The sequence below is a fragment of the Pithys albifrons genome, chromosome Z, assembly GCF_047495875.1.
Source record: "Pithys albifrons albifrons isolate INPA30051 chromosome Z, PitAlb_v1, whole genome shotgun sequence".
NCBI lineage: Eukaryota > Metazoa > Chordata > Aves > Passeriformes > Thamnophilidae > Pithys > Pithys albifrons.
This window is the reverse complement of record NC_092497.1, coordinates 34,890,947-34,905,342: the sequence shown is the minus strand read 5'-3', so window position 1 is coordinate 34,905,342 and position 14,396 is coordinate 34,890,947. Positions and strand designations below refer to the sequence as shown.

Genomic DNA, 14,396 nt, shown 5'->3' with positions numbered 1-14,396 from the left:
ACTCCACGGATCTGCTGTCCTGGTGTTCTCCTGACCCGTGCTCATCTTTCAGAATTGAAAGTTTGAAAGTGAAATTCAGCAGGGATGTTCCTGATGCACAGAAATGGTGCCACAGAGGTAGAGAAAAGTTTATTTCATTGAAAAAATAAATTGCCACTGAAAGGATTCAGCCCAAATTCCACAGATGTGCTGCTCAGTTGTCACATTAACTCATAGACTATTAACGAAGTCTCTCACTCCCTACGCTCACATTTTTATCAGATGAGTGGCAAGGTCGTTGTTTTCTAAAGGAGAGTAATTTTTACAGAAGTGCTTATGAGAAAGAAAGAAGAAAGTAATGATTAATTGCTGGCTTATCAGCAAGACTTGACAGACCAAACAGATAATTCAAGAACAGGATGGACAGCATAGGGGGAAGATACATGTCTAAAAATATATATTTAAACACTCTAAATTTTTGGTTTAATTGTCTAAACACCAGAGAATGTCTCCTCCTTTTTCTAGGCAATGGGAAGAACAGAGGTTCCCAATGTGGTTTTAAAGACTTCTAATACATTTCTCTCACTAATTTCCTTGATGATATATAAAACCCCACTGCTTATCCACAGATTGTTACTTGTACAGGCTTATTGGATGATAGAAACTTTTTCCAGTAAGTGTTTGCAATTAGACAGAAAACACCACAAGAAACACAATGGACCAGGTGAGATACCACTGCCTAGCAGCATCTCCGTAGAAACAGATCTCCTTAGAAACAGAATGGCACTTCCATTCCTCCTCTCATGTCAAGATGGACCGTATCCAGGAGAAAACAGTCTAGTGGATAAACATATTCTTATGATCCCAGAGTATCTTCAGCTAAGTCCTCTGTCATCCACAGCTGTCAAGTACCCATTATGCTGCTCCTGGATTTATTTCTTCAGATTTAGGACAGGCATTATCATCATGCCACTGCATACCTGAAAGCAGCAAATAAAGACATTTCCCTAGGCCCCATCAGTAAAGCAACAAACACACTGCTCTCTCAGAAGAGCACCAATGCATGCAGTGAAAACAGCAAAATACCATCACACTGCTCTTAGTAGCTGACTTATAGAATCAATAATTATTATGAAGCAAAACCAATCAATCTGTTTTTCAGAAACCTTTAACCCCCAGGGAATATGTATTACAGGCCATCTATTAGAGAAAAATGAGCAGCAGGTAGTTTGCCAGCTCTTTCATTAAGTATGAATCTTCACCTTCTATGAAACCAGAAAAACACATTTAAAATGCATTATTGGACATCAAGGCTTCACTTAAATCTATAGTAATAGGATCTTGTTCAAAGTTAAGGTTTAATTAATCAAGCTGCATTGCCTACAGATGACATGTATTAAACTATCTGAAGCACTTCTAATATTTTTAATTATATTTTTCTTTTTTGAGCATGAGAGAAAAGGTCTGATTCTTTTAATTCATAATCTTATATAAATCCAGAGCAGCTATGACCAATAACAGAGAATGTGTTTGCCAAGCGAAAGAATGCTGAATCTGGTCTGAAGTATCTAGGCCATGAGATGTGAGTGAAAAGTTTTAGCTCCCTGCTTAATTTTTCCTTCATTTTGTCTATTTTAAGACTCTGAATTTTATTTTAGATTTTTTTTAACATCATTACTTTTGGATATCTACCTTTAACTCAACATAAATGCTGCAAAATCACAGAACCACCATGGTGTGTGTTTTCCTAGCCATTTTTCCTGTATTTAAGATTAGTTTTTCCTGATTTTTTTTGCCATAAACATTACCACACACTGACACAACTTAAAGCCAAACAACAAAATCCCTGCAAATGACTACCCACACTGACCTGTTAAAAATACAAAACAAGCAGCTGAACAGGAGATTCCATTTGTCCGTACCTTCATGATTTTTATGCCAGCTCTAGTGTCAGTAAGCACTGCTTATAAAAAGAAATATTAAGTACATTTCAAAGATACATGTAATCCTAATATTGAAGGCTTTTTAAGCTTAAGAATGCAAGCATTATATATGACAATGGCTTAAAAAGGTACAAAAGAAGTCAGAAGCCAACTCCTGGTCCAATTAAAATCCATTCAAATCATATGGAAAAAATTCAGGTTTCTGGTTGCTGTTTAGACGACACAGACTTTACCCTTAACATTAGTAGTCACTGAATTCAAAGCATTATGGAGTACTTACATCCATATAGAAAAAAACAAAACATTCAGATCAAGATGTTCATATCTTCAAAAACCCATACCCACTTTCCCTGATCCAAAATAATAAGGGCATGATGGACTACAAGATTTTCAGCCTTGGCGTCCACCATGCTACCACCGCAAGCATCACAAAATCTCTTCTGAAGTATTAGCTTCTATGTTTGCAACACATGAAGGCAGTTCTAACAAATTTTTAAAAATGGAATGCAGTTATACTCTTCCCAACACATAAGGAATTCCAAACTTATAAACAAAGAATTGAGAATTAACAACTCCAAAAATTGTGAAAAGGATTTTATATTAAGTAATCAAAAAGGGCTATGCTAAAAAGCTTTGGCATCTCTCTCACTTCACACACACCAAAATTACCTTTTCTATCTACCTAGATGTACCAAATCACCTTCCCAGCATTCTTACATTTAGCAACTAAAGGGCTAATATTTATTTTGATAGCCTTCCAAAAGGCTGGCTTTGCATCTGTTCAAAGACAGCATAGTAGCCAGAAAATTTGCTATTTTAAGGGAGGATAATACATTTAAGTAAGATAAAAGCATCTTTCAAGTTGCAATCAGAAACATCAAAGAAAACAGACCAATTAATTACACGATTCATAGTACACAGCCAATCCTGAACAACCATTAACTTTGTAGAAATCAGTTTGGCCTAAAAGCTCATAGATACCTCAATCTCAGATCCCATTTTCCAAGGAAGGCAAGCTGTCTTTCACCCACGTTGACATTTCACTCATTAAACATCCACAACATCTATCCAAGGTGCATTAAAACATTAAATGTTTTTGCAGTTTCCTGTGGTCTTCCATTATTATTCACAGAACATTTAATTTTTCAGTACAAAAATGCACAAATGCCCATAATTCAACAATAACTGTTCTCCTTCGCTCCTGAAATCACTTCTGGGCAGACTACCCTGCCCCTTGCCCCACAGCATTAGAGCAAAAGCTAAACATACATCTCACTTTTGGTTTCATAGTATGTAAGAGAATAAACACATTCTATGTCACCATCAGTGTTTGGGAAGAACAGGGATCACATGTTCGTTCCTGACATGGGCTGCAAAGGCAGGTGCAGCTCATCCAGATTTAACAGCAATGCAGCAGAACCTGGAGTACTATGACTGGGATGTTTTCCAGGCCAAGTTGGCTAGGACCCCAAGGGGCACAGTTGTAGAGCAGACACAAACCAGCAGCCACCTGGGTGTCTTCTTATCAGCTGGTGTGATATGACGCATGTCAAAGACAAGAGAAACACTACATGCCTGATCTGCCCAACACCCACATTAGCTCACTCTTAATATATGCAGAGTCAGGCAAACATCTCTGCCTTCTAGTTCCTCAGCAGCTATGAAAACAGCCAGATCTGCAGCACACTCTCTACAGCAAACTGCAATTGCACAGCCCCAAAAAAATCTACAACAGGGGGAAGTAAAAAGATGTTGTAGTTTTCCAGCCTAGGCCCACAGTTCCACCTCTCTTGAAAAACAGGTTTGTGATGGCAAGTCTTGGTAAATTGCTCCTGTTAGCACTGATCTTTACAGAAAGCAGATGCAACACATTCGGCTTCACTGACCACGGACTGTGATTCAGGCAACCATGGTTATCAAACTGCTTTCTCAGGAAGAAACGATCAAGACACCTCTTTCCTGAAACTAGAACGTGATGGCAGCAGATGTCACCTCCCCCTCAGCCCAGGGATGGAGAGCATGCCCCGCAGAGAGGATGGGGGAATCCAAGCCCCCTCGGGTTCCCTGCTGCAAACCGGGAGGAGGCCAATCCCGACAGCATCTTCTAGCGGATAAGGCTGTTGCGACTGCGACCACTCGACCGGTCCATGCAAAATCCCCATGTCCCCGGCCTAATTTCGCCTTTATCTTTTCACTACAGAAAAGGTGCGGGGTGCGGGGAAAAAAATAAGACTAAAAAATAAAAACCCGGAAACCAGTGCACTGGGGTATGTACGGCTCCGCGCAGCTTTATTCCACGCACACCCCACCATCACCACATAAAATGACAGAACGGATAAATCGAGGGAGCGCACGCAATGCCCGGCCGGAGGCTGGGATGGAGGCACTCATGGCCGCGCTGGCGCCGCTCCCGCAGCTCGGAGCAGGTGCAGCGCTGCTCCGCTCGCTCGGTGCCGCACAGGGCCCCGCAGCCCCCGCAGCCCCCGCGCCGAGAGGAGCCCCGAGGCGGCACAGAGCGGCCGTGCCCCGACGGGCACCCAGGAGGGTCCACCGCCCCCCGGCACCCCCCGCCGCGGGGGCACTCGGCCAGACCCGCTCCCACACCCGCCCCGCTCCCGGGCGCGTCCCCTCCGTACCTGGTGAGGGTCCGCGCCGCCTCCTCAGCAGGCAGGGGCGCTCCGGCGGGGGCGGCGGTTCAACTCAGGGCGGAAAGCCCAGCAGACTGCCGCTCCTCCCGCGGCCACCATCTTCCTCCTCCTCCTCCTTCTCCTCCTCCTCCTCCGGCCGCCACCGCCCGGGCCGCCCCTCCCGCCGCACCGCCCTCCGCGTCAGCGCGCCCGCTGTGCAGCTCCCTCCTCCCTCCGCTCTCCCTCCGGCCCGGGCGCTGTGGAGCGGCCTCTCCTCCCCGGGGGCTCTGACGCTGCCACTGCGCCCCCTGCTCGGTACCGCACGCTCAGCCCTGCCTGCAGCGGGGCAGGTCCTGCGGGGCACGGACCTGCCCGTCTCAGCCCTGCCCTTGGCAGGGGCCCGCAGCCTTGGCTTGCACCAGGAGGGAGGAAGATCCTACCGCCGGGATACAAGGAGGGTGTGAGGGAGGGTGTGCCAAGGCAGCGCATCCTCACCGCAGCTGCCAGCCGGCCCTGTGTATCCTCCAGAGCTGGGAAGAAATTGCTAAGACGAGGTGAATCATACCTAACCAAATCGTGCACGCAGCCTCCAGAGTGGCTTACTGCCATGCAATAAATGGCTTACCATTGCCCTTCCCCCACTTACTCCCATGTTCACAAATGCAAACGCAACATTAGACCTTAACTTACATCTGTAGCCCAGGCTGTAACAACCACTGTATCTTCTCCAGGCTACCTTCCCTGAGGGTAACTGTCTCACATGCAAAGAAAACCCTGACTTCCTCAAGATGGTGTCTTGCATTTTATGGTATTTAAAACATTATGGCTGGAGAGTCATAACCAAAATAAGCTGTCAGAAGAAATACACTTTTTTTCACAGACAGATTGATATCTAACCAGGTTTGGGGCGGCGGTGGTGGTGGTGGTGGTGGTGGTGTGTGTGTGTTTTTTGGTTGGTTTTTTTTGTTGTGGTTTTTTTGTTTGGTTTGGTTTGGTTTTCGTTTCGTTTTGTTTTGTTTTGTTTAAAAGAAGAAGATAAAAGGCTAGGGGACTTTACAATGCCTACCAACTAGAGCAAATTGTAGCATTAGTAAAGTAAATTGGTGCATTTTGGCAGGATTGTGAATTTATCTCTTCAGATACTCTAATAAATATCTGTGAAGTGTTTAGGCAAACCTCACTCCAAACTATCATAAGTAATCTACATATAAAGGATTGTAATTACTACGATAACTTGGTGTTAGTTTCGAACACAGTTCTGTTCTTCTTTCAGCAGAAAGACAGTTCTTGATAATAGGGTAGCACCTATTCCCCTATTACTATATGGTTCAGCCACTTTGTATGCACAGCTGCACCTTTAAATTCTAGCCAAAAATGAAGGAAGAGCTGAAGAAAATGCAAGTGACTTATTTTGTAGACAGCTCCTACCAAAATCCATTCCTCTGTTATTAATCCATTACAACACTTCACTTCTTTCCCTCCTGTGCTAGTAGTTTCAATTTATTAACATATTTCTGTCCTATCCTGGAGAAATCTTACAACCTGATCACATTTGTAGGAAAAATAAGAAAACCCAGAGAAGATCTCAGTTTCCTTCTTTTCTATGGCCTGCATATACGACCCTGATATAGCCCTGCTTTACTGGAAGTTAGGATGCATAGAACGTGCACGACAAAATTCCAAATCATTGACTCTTGGAGAGTTACGTTAGAGAAAACACTTTACTTCCAATTAAGTTCCTTCTCCCTGTTCTCTTTCTCAAAACAATGAAGCAGTTTAGGTCCGAATGTGATGTAAATTGGCCCTGCTTTGAGGGAGGTTTGCTCAGGTGACCTCTAGAGGTCACTCCCTCCCTACCTTATTCTGTTACATTTTTACCTTTTCAAAAGACTAAGAGCAGTCTCAATGATTGCTACATTGTTCCGAGAAAAGTTCCGTGCCCTAAACGCATTTTCCTCCCAGAACTCCATCTTACTTCATTTGTTTCGTAGCTCATAAAGACACATAAGTTCTTCAGCACATAAGTTGTCTGTGAATATATAGCGATGCTGATGCTAATGCAGCAGTACTAGTATTGCTAATGCTGCATTAGCACTGACCTTCAGGGTTCTACTTGTTTTCAACCTGATTGTCATTATTTAGTCAATTTTACATATAGTAAATTAAAACCTACGGAAAAAGCAATAGGAAAAGCACACAGACTAGTCTGTAACATTTATAATTTTAAGTAACACAAGAGGTGAATAAATACAGTCTCAGGAAATTAAGTTATAATATTATGAGGGAAGCAGTTTTCTAAATGCTGTGGTAGTATGTAACTAACACATATCTGGCAGCTTCTGGCATATTTAGGCACATTTGCCAGGTAAAACATTAATTTACACTGGTGTAATTTTTTCATTGTAGATAGGGCTTTCTCCCCACTCCGTATTTTGATTTAAAGACAAGTATTTGTATCATCTTAGGTATGCTTACCTTAGTGGTGTAAACAGGCCTTTTTTTCCCATTAAAGTTATTTGGCAGAAGCTGTTGTGTGAGCATGAGCAAAGTTGTCTCTCTCAGGGGATGACCTAGCCCAGGTTTCATATGGACACCTCATTAACCGGGCCTGCATATTTCAAAGGCAAAGAAGTTATACTAAGGTTTCTTTTTTTCGGGAAAATATCCTGTGTTCTGTAGAGTACATTAATTGGATTCAGCATGTCTACATTCTGCCTCTATTTATATACCCATTAGCCTAGATAAAAGCCTTCGCTGTGGCAGTTCAGACACTTTTTTCCCTACATTAGTCTACTAATCTTATCAGTGTGTACGAGTTTTCAGGAATTGGACTTGCAGTGATCCTAGGTATATGGCTTGTCATTTTCTCCCTTGGGCCAAAGGAAAAACAGCTCTTGCAGGCTGAAAAAAACCAGTTTGAGCTTGACATTTTTAGGGTCAGATAGCTCAAGAGCCATGAGGGACAGAAATGACTGCTTTTTACTGTCTGAGAGCTTGGGATTACAGCTTTCATATGTCAAAAAGCATTAATCTGTGACTCTAGTGGTGTGTGCATCACCTGTTGCCAGAAGAGAGGCTGTTTCAGATGTGCTTGCTGGTTCTGAAACAGATGGGTCTCAGAATTGTAAATGTTTTCAAACTGTGATATTTGACCAATGAACTAGTATATGGGGGTTGAGGGAGATCTTGCACAAGAAATGGGTGAGGAGTTGAACTGTTTTGGAAATTTGTTTGCTTAAAAATCCTTTGTGGCTAAAAGATACATTTCTCTCTGAGCTTTTTCCTTGCTAAGATAGGCAAAACAGGCAAATCCTTATCTGCAAGCTGCAGAGAAGCACTTTTCCCCACAAATAGGGGGGAAGGGAAGAGGAGAAAGGGAACAGCCCAGTGGGGCACTATGCACAAACCTTGTCCCTTTGATATGTATGGACAAGAAGCCCTGGTGTGTTTGTTGCTTCCTCCCACCCAGCTGTGAGTTTTGCAGTTATATAGTGTTTCCAAAGTAAACTTCCTTTAATGCTTGAAAGCCTGTGGCTTAGTTCTCTGGTTACATGTGTGCATATTTGGAGCATACACAATGGAAGGCACTTTTATGAATAAAATCTTCAAAACTCAACCATCTTATGAAATTAGAGGACTAGGCAATCACCAACCATATGAAATTGAATAAGGGGGTTCTGCACCTGGGATGGGACAACCCTGAATGTATGTACAGACTGGGCAATGAGATGCTGGAAAGCAGTGCCATGGAAAGGGACCTGGGGGTCCTGGTCCATGGCAAGTTGAACATGAGTCAGCAGTGCCCTGGCAGCCAGGAGGGCCAACCATGTCCTGGGGGGCATCAGGCAAAGCATCACCAGCTGGTCAAGGGAGGGGATTGTCTTGCTCTGCTCTGCAGTGGATTAGTCTCACCTTGAATATTTTATGCAGTTTTGGGCACCACATATAAGAAAGATATTAAGTCATTACAGAATGTCCAAAGGAGAGCAACAAAGACAGCAAAGGGCCTTGAGGGGAAGCTGTATGAGGAGCAGCTGAGAGGTCACTTGATCTGTTCAGCCTGGAGAAGAGGAGACTGAGGGAAGACCTCATTGCAGTTACAACTTCCTCATGAGGGGAAAAGGAGAGGCAGGCACTGATATCTTCTCTGTGGTGACCACTGACAGGACCTGAGGGAATGGCCTGAAGTTGTGTCAGAGGAGGTTTAGGTTAGATATTAGAAAAAGGTTCTTCACCCAGAGGGTGGTTGGGCACTGGAACAGGCTCCCCAGGAAGTGGTCACAGTATTAAGCCTGAAAGAATTCAAGAACTGTTTGGACAACATCCTCAGGCTCATGGTGTGACTCCTGGGATGGTCCTGTGAAGGGCTAAGGGCTAAGGGCTGGACTTGATGATCCTTGTGAGTCCTTCCAACTCTGCATATTCTATGATTCTGTGATTCTTCTTTACTAACTTGGTCTGAAATAGCCAGTCAGTAGCATGGAATCAGATCCACGTTTTTCAAGTGTAAAGTCACCAGTTTTGCCAACTCTTCTGACTTTCCATATAACAATCATATAAAATTTCACTGTACCTGCATCCAATCTGTTTGCAACTCATTAGCAGCACAACAATTTGGTTCCACAGGCAGTTTCCTTCATAAAGTGATTTCTCATGTCAGAGAATAATACCTTAACATACTGCAATCTAGATACTTGACATTATCACTTAGATAAGTGTAGTTTTCAAGGTAATTCTGGAAAAGCTGAAAGACTTTATTCAATAAGTGTGTCTTCTCCCTTATATCTGATTATATCTTATTATATGTTGTTATGATCTGGTTATTAAAATTATTCAAAATATCTATGTCTGAATTAAGGTGCAAATGAGACCATATGCCAATGTTAATAGTATGCATATTATTTAACAGTATCAGTCAGCAGGGGGTGAGCAATTGAATTGTTCATCACTTGTTTGGGTTTTTTTCCTTGCCATTATCATCTTTATTATTATTTACCATGATTGTTTTACTTTGCTTTCAACTATTAAACTTCATAAATTATTATCAAACTTATCTATTATTACTATTATTGTTATTAATAGTTATTATTAAACCCATTATTAAACTTATGGAGGTGCTGGTTGACAGGGGGATCACCATGAGCCAGAAGTGTGCCCAGGTGGCCAAGGAGGCCAATGGCATCCTGGCCTGTATTAGAAAGAATGGGGCCAAAGGTCTAGGGCAGTGGTCCTCCTCCTGACCTGGGCACTGGTAAGGCTACACCTCCAGTCCTGTGTCCAGTTCTGGACCCCACATTTCAGGAAGGACACTGAGGCACTGGAGAGAGTCCAGAGAAGGGCAACAAAGTTGAGGGGGAGTCCAGAGTGCATATCCTGTGAGAAGCAGCTGAGGGAGCTGGGGTGTTCAGCCTGGAGAAGGGTGATTAGACATTAGAATGGGCTACCTGGGTAGGTGTCTGAGTCGCCATCCACAGAGGTGTTTAAGGAATGACTGCAAGTGGCACTTAGTTGTGCCACATTCCAGGGGTAGTGTTCAGTCATGGATGGACTTGATGATCTCAGTATTTTCAAACCTAATTGGTTCTGTGATTCTGAGGGGAGTTCAGTGTTACAGCATTTGTCTTCCTGCTGGCAGGCCAGTGTTCACCCATCTTCAGGGATGCTGGGCTCCATCACCAGTAACAGTGATTTGGGAACACAAATGCTGTTCCCCTCCTCTCACTTCTCCCCTGCTCTTTCATGTACTGAGCATAATGTTCTATTGTGTTGTCCTGTCTGTGTCTAATCCCAACACCCCATGCAGCCCCAGCCCAAACTAACTCCTGGGAGAGCTGGCCACTGCCTCCTGAAGGATGAGGTGGGTGCCTGGACTGCCTCACTGCACTGCAGACAACAGCACAGGACAGAGCTGCTCCTTGGAGGGGCCAGTCAGCAGTACTCTGCAGGATCGGGAGAAGGGCAGGATCATGAACTCCCAGTTGTGCCACTGAGGCAAATGATTCCAGGCTGATTCCACCAAATTTAGCTTTAGTGTATTAATAAACTCTATACAATACCTCAGACTTGGACATATTGACTACCATCAGTGGTCCACTCTGGCCTCCAATTGGGATTCATGGAGACACACCATTCATGATGCTGTTGTTTCCTTTGAGAACACATACAGAATCAGTCTCGAGGAGAAAAGACAATGCAGAAGGAACCATTCCTTGCCAATATTGCCTAAGGAGACTTTCTGCTGTGCCTTTTGTGACCAGGCTTGCCTATCCTGCATTAGCCTTTTTAGTCACCAGCGCACTTGCAGCAAGTGTGGGTGGAGCCCTTCCCAGATCTTCATTCATGAAGCCTAGCCATGACGATAATACACAGCACGGGCAGCATTGCCTTATTTCACAGAAAACAGAGAAAAGTACAAAATACAGAATTAAAGCACTAACAAGTAGTGCACTAGGTTCATTGTTGTTAAACAAAAATATCAAATCCCATGTATGAAATGTCAGTATTGAAATCTTGTCCATTTCAACATGAAGGAAACAGATTGTGTATTTCCTGAGGACAGAGATGTCAGCTACAGCAAAGTTGATCATAGTTGATTATCAAAACACTAATTATTAAGTGCTGGTACTCTCAAGATGAACAACTAGAAGGCCAAAAAGCTTTGTTTCCTTTATCTCTTCCCATTACCTTTGGTCATTAATCATCTGCTTTAGTAAAATTAACAAGCCATTTCACAACACCACACAACTTCAGAAGAAAGTCACACCAGTCAGATGTTAAATACAAAAGCAGATAAAATCCTATCCTTCTGCAGATTCATCAAAATGAAACAACAGCCATCACTCCTGTTTTGTGCCACATCATACTGCTTAGCATATTTAATTGTATGCTAATATTAATTTACATATCAGATTCAAACACAGTTGTCTTCTTGGCCTGAGTGGGGACATATCCTTATTTTTCTATCAAACCTTCTGCTCTACAGAAAAAAAAGCAAACATACTGATTCAGAAAATGAAAAATGGAGATAAAAAGAAGTATGATAGTATCTTGGAAACTAGTTACCAGACAGGGATTTGTAGGAAGACTCAACTTCACTGACATAGCCAGACTCCCAGAAGCATAAAGTAGCTTTTATCCCTTACAAAAGGGACATATCAGGCTTGAGGTTTCCTCACAAGCAGGTCTGTCTGCCTGTTCCATGCAGCAGGAAAGCAGGTCTCTTGTGCTGTATGTACCCTCCTTTGGGGTGGTGAGTCAATCTTACTTTCTGTGTATATTCAGTAGGCTTCTCCTCATCCCCTCCTCTGCCCTCCAGATTTAAAGAAAAATATGCTTTACATTTCTGGTTCCCTTATGGAAACTTCTAATCAGAGATGGATGGAGATATGCACCTTCTCTTTCCGCAATGTCCAGAGCCATCAAACAGGTTACTACAGAGCTACTTCCTTCAGATAATCTGATAGTTTAACCCCCCAGTAAGTTTGCAGTGGTTAATTCTGCTAGCAGGGAAGCAAAGAACTGACATTTTCCCACATCATTTTCATGTTCCTAAATATGACTCAGTGCAGTCAGCTTTGACCTGCCATGTATCAATAAGCATTTAAGTTTGCATCCCTACTTTTAACCTGATGGCACTCACTTCATTAATTCAGGTATGTTCTTTTCCTCATTTGAAGATGTATTGCTGATGGAGAAAACCTGAAGTCTTTCAAGACAGAAAGGGAATTTATCCATTATATTTCATGTTGTTCCCTTTCCATCCTCATTATAGTCCACAAGAAACTACTTCTCACTTCTGCCACCCACTCTCCTCTCTAATTCCTCAATTCAAGGAGAAGGTGCAGGTTTCCCTTTGTTTTTGTCGTTGCACTATCTTACAGGGAAAACTGCAGCTACTGCTCAGATCTCATGAGCAGCTGGAAGATCTTAATTTGTTTTTATTCAAGTCAAGCACTACCAAAGTGAATAGGCTGTGTTTCATGGGACTGTAGGAACCAATAAATCTATTCATTTTAAGACTCTTTGAAAGCTTTTACATTTCGAGTTGATAAGAAATTGTATAAATAAGACACTTTAGCTTAAATATTTTTTATATAACGTTGGGGATTTTAGTTATAAGATTTAAGTTTTGGTTGGGGGGTGGGTGCTTTCTGACTGTACATGTAAGTACAAGCTACAGAATTCACTAGCTGAAAATGTATTCTTTCCCAGATGCCACAAGGCCTAAAAGAAGCTAAAACAGAACTTAAGGTTATCCAATCAGAATTCAGATAAAGCAGTTAGAGAACTGATAAGCTAGGGGCGTTCCAGGGGGCAGCGATGGAACAGAGCAAGCATCCAGCAGAGAGGATGGAAGTTTAAGCGAGGAAGAGCCCCTGAAATGCCCATTTGGCCCCTGCTCAAGGACAGCACTGACTGCGCAGGCGCAGCGCAAAGCGCCGCCCCAGGTACAACCATGTGCACATGTAGGAACAGTTCCCACTTTATGCATATGTACTAATTTCCCCAGTCCATTGCTTTGCATATGCAGTGGAGTAAGGTATAAAATGCATAAGCTGACCCAGCCCGGGAGGAGGAGTGGGTCATGCACTGCTAACACCTCTTTTCCTGCTGGCGTTAAACAAATACCAGCTGCTTAACAGAGCAAAACTCTTTGAGCAGTTCTTTACCGTTCAGGATTTACTGGGAATTTTGGCATTAGAGTCAAACTGAAAAGGCTTCAGAAAGTAAAGAATAAAGCTAACATGGGATTAAGAAAAACACTGTGAAGCAAGGTTTTCAGGTTTCCTGAAGACAGGCAAACCAGACTGTGCAAGGCTATGTATGAGAGAGTCTCTTCTCCCTTGCGGGTATCTGGAGAAGGACCTTTCCAATACCAAAGGCTGTAACAAGTAACAGGGAAGGCACAAACAAGAGCCAACAGAGACACAAACCAAACAGATGAAGGAACAAAGGTAAAGACAAGAAACAGACCTCATCAGTCACAATAATTGATTGGTTATCAAGAAACTACATGCAAATTGGAGAGTTTCAGCTGATGAGGATACAAATCTGAGGGATGTACAAGGGGGCTGATGTAGCTGTACAGACGGTGAGAGGTGTGCAGGAGTGGGGATGGGAAGGTAGTGGTAGCCAGTGTTAAGACAGCAAGGAGTACAAAAGGGGCCAGTATCTCACAACAGTACCTTGTACAGACAGCAGTTATGCATTGACATTAAGGTTTCCATTTCCTTTTTCATCAGAAAAAGCCATTGTTCTTCAGTAGTGAAGTCAATAATTCAGTAGTGAAGCCACTACTTCAGTAGTGAAGCCAGTGCCTACTAAATTTTCATGGCACCACTGACTCATTTGCAGTTCTGCTACATGTGCCTGGCTAAAAACAGTTGTCTCCCACCCAGGCAAACATACATACACAGATATGTTAACCTGAAGTGACACTATAGAACTGGGACACATTATAGCTTTACCTTGCTTCATTCCTGTATTTGTTTAAAGATGTGCACTTTTAGCTTTAGAGTGGATAATGATAATAACCAGACTGATCACTCTGTTCCTGTCTTCCGTTTAACTCCACTTAGTAATCACTGATTGCCATGGAAACCACTAAGTGCAACTTTAATTGTGTCACTTTTCCCAATCAGATACAGGTGCCAGGCAGATTAATACTTCCATTTAAACACAAACCCAAGACCTTTGAAACTCCACAGGTTCTGCAGCTAAAAGTCTGTTACTCCCCTATCTTTTGAGCTTTGAGACATCAAGAAGATGTACTTTGGCAAAAAAGCAAAAAAAAAAAAAAAAACCAAGAAAAACCCCCCACGATACTACAAGGTATGTCAGAGTTGAG

General features: G+C 42.8%; 1 protein-coding gene across 2 annotated transcripts in view; it reads right to left on the bottom strand.

The window, feature by feature from the left end:
* APBA1 (amyloid beta precursor protein binding family A member 1) overlaps positions 1-4,703 on the bottom strand; it is an 81,956-nt gene extending 77,253 nt beyond the window's left edge. For both annotated transcript variants that reach the window (XM_071580013.1, XM_071580014.1), the window contains exon 1: positions 4,559-4,703. The gene's annotated coding sequence lies outside the window, so the exon portion shown is untranslated. The remainder of the gene's footprint in view (positions 1-4,558) is intronic.
* Between the last annotated feature and the right edge of the window lie 9,693 nt (positions 4,704-14,396).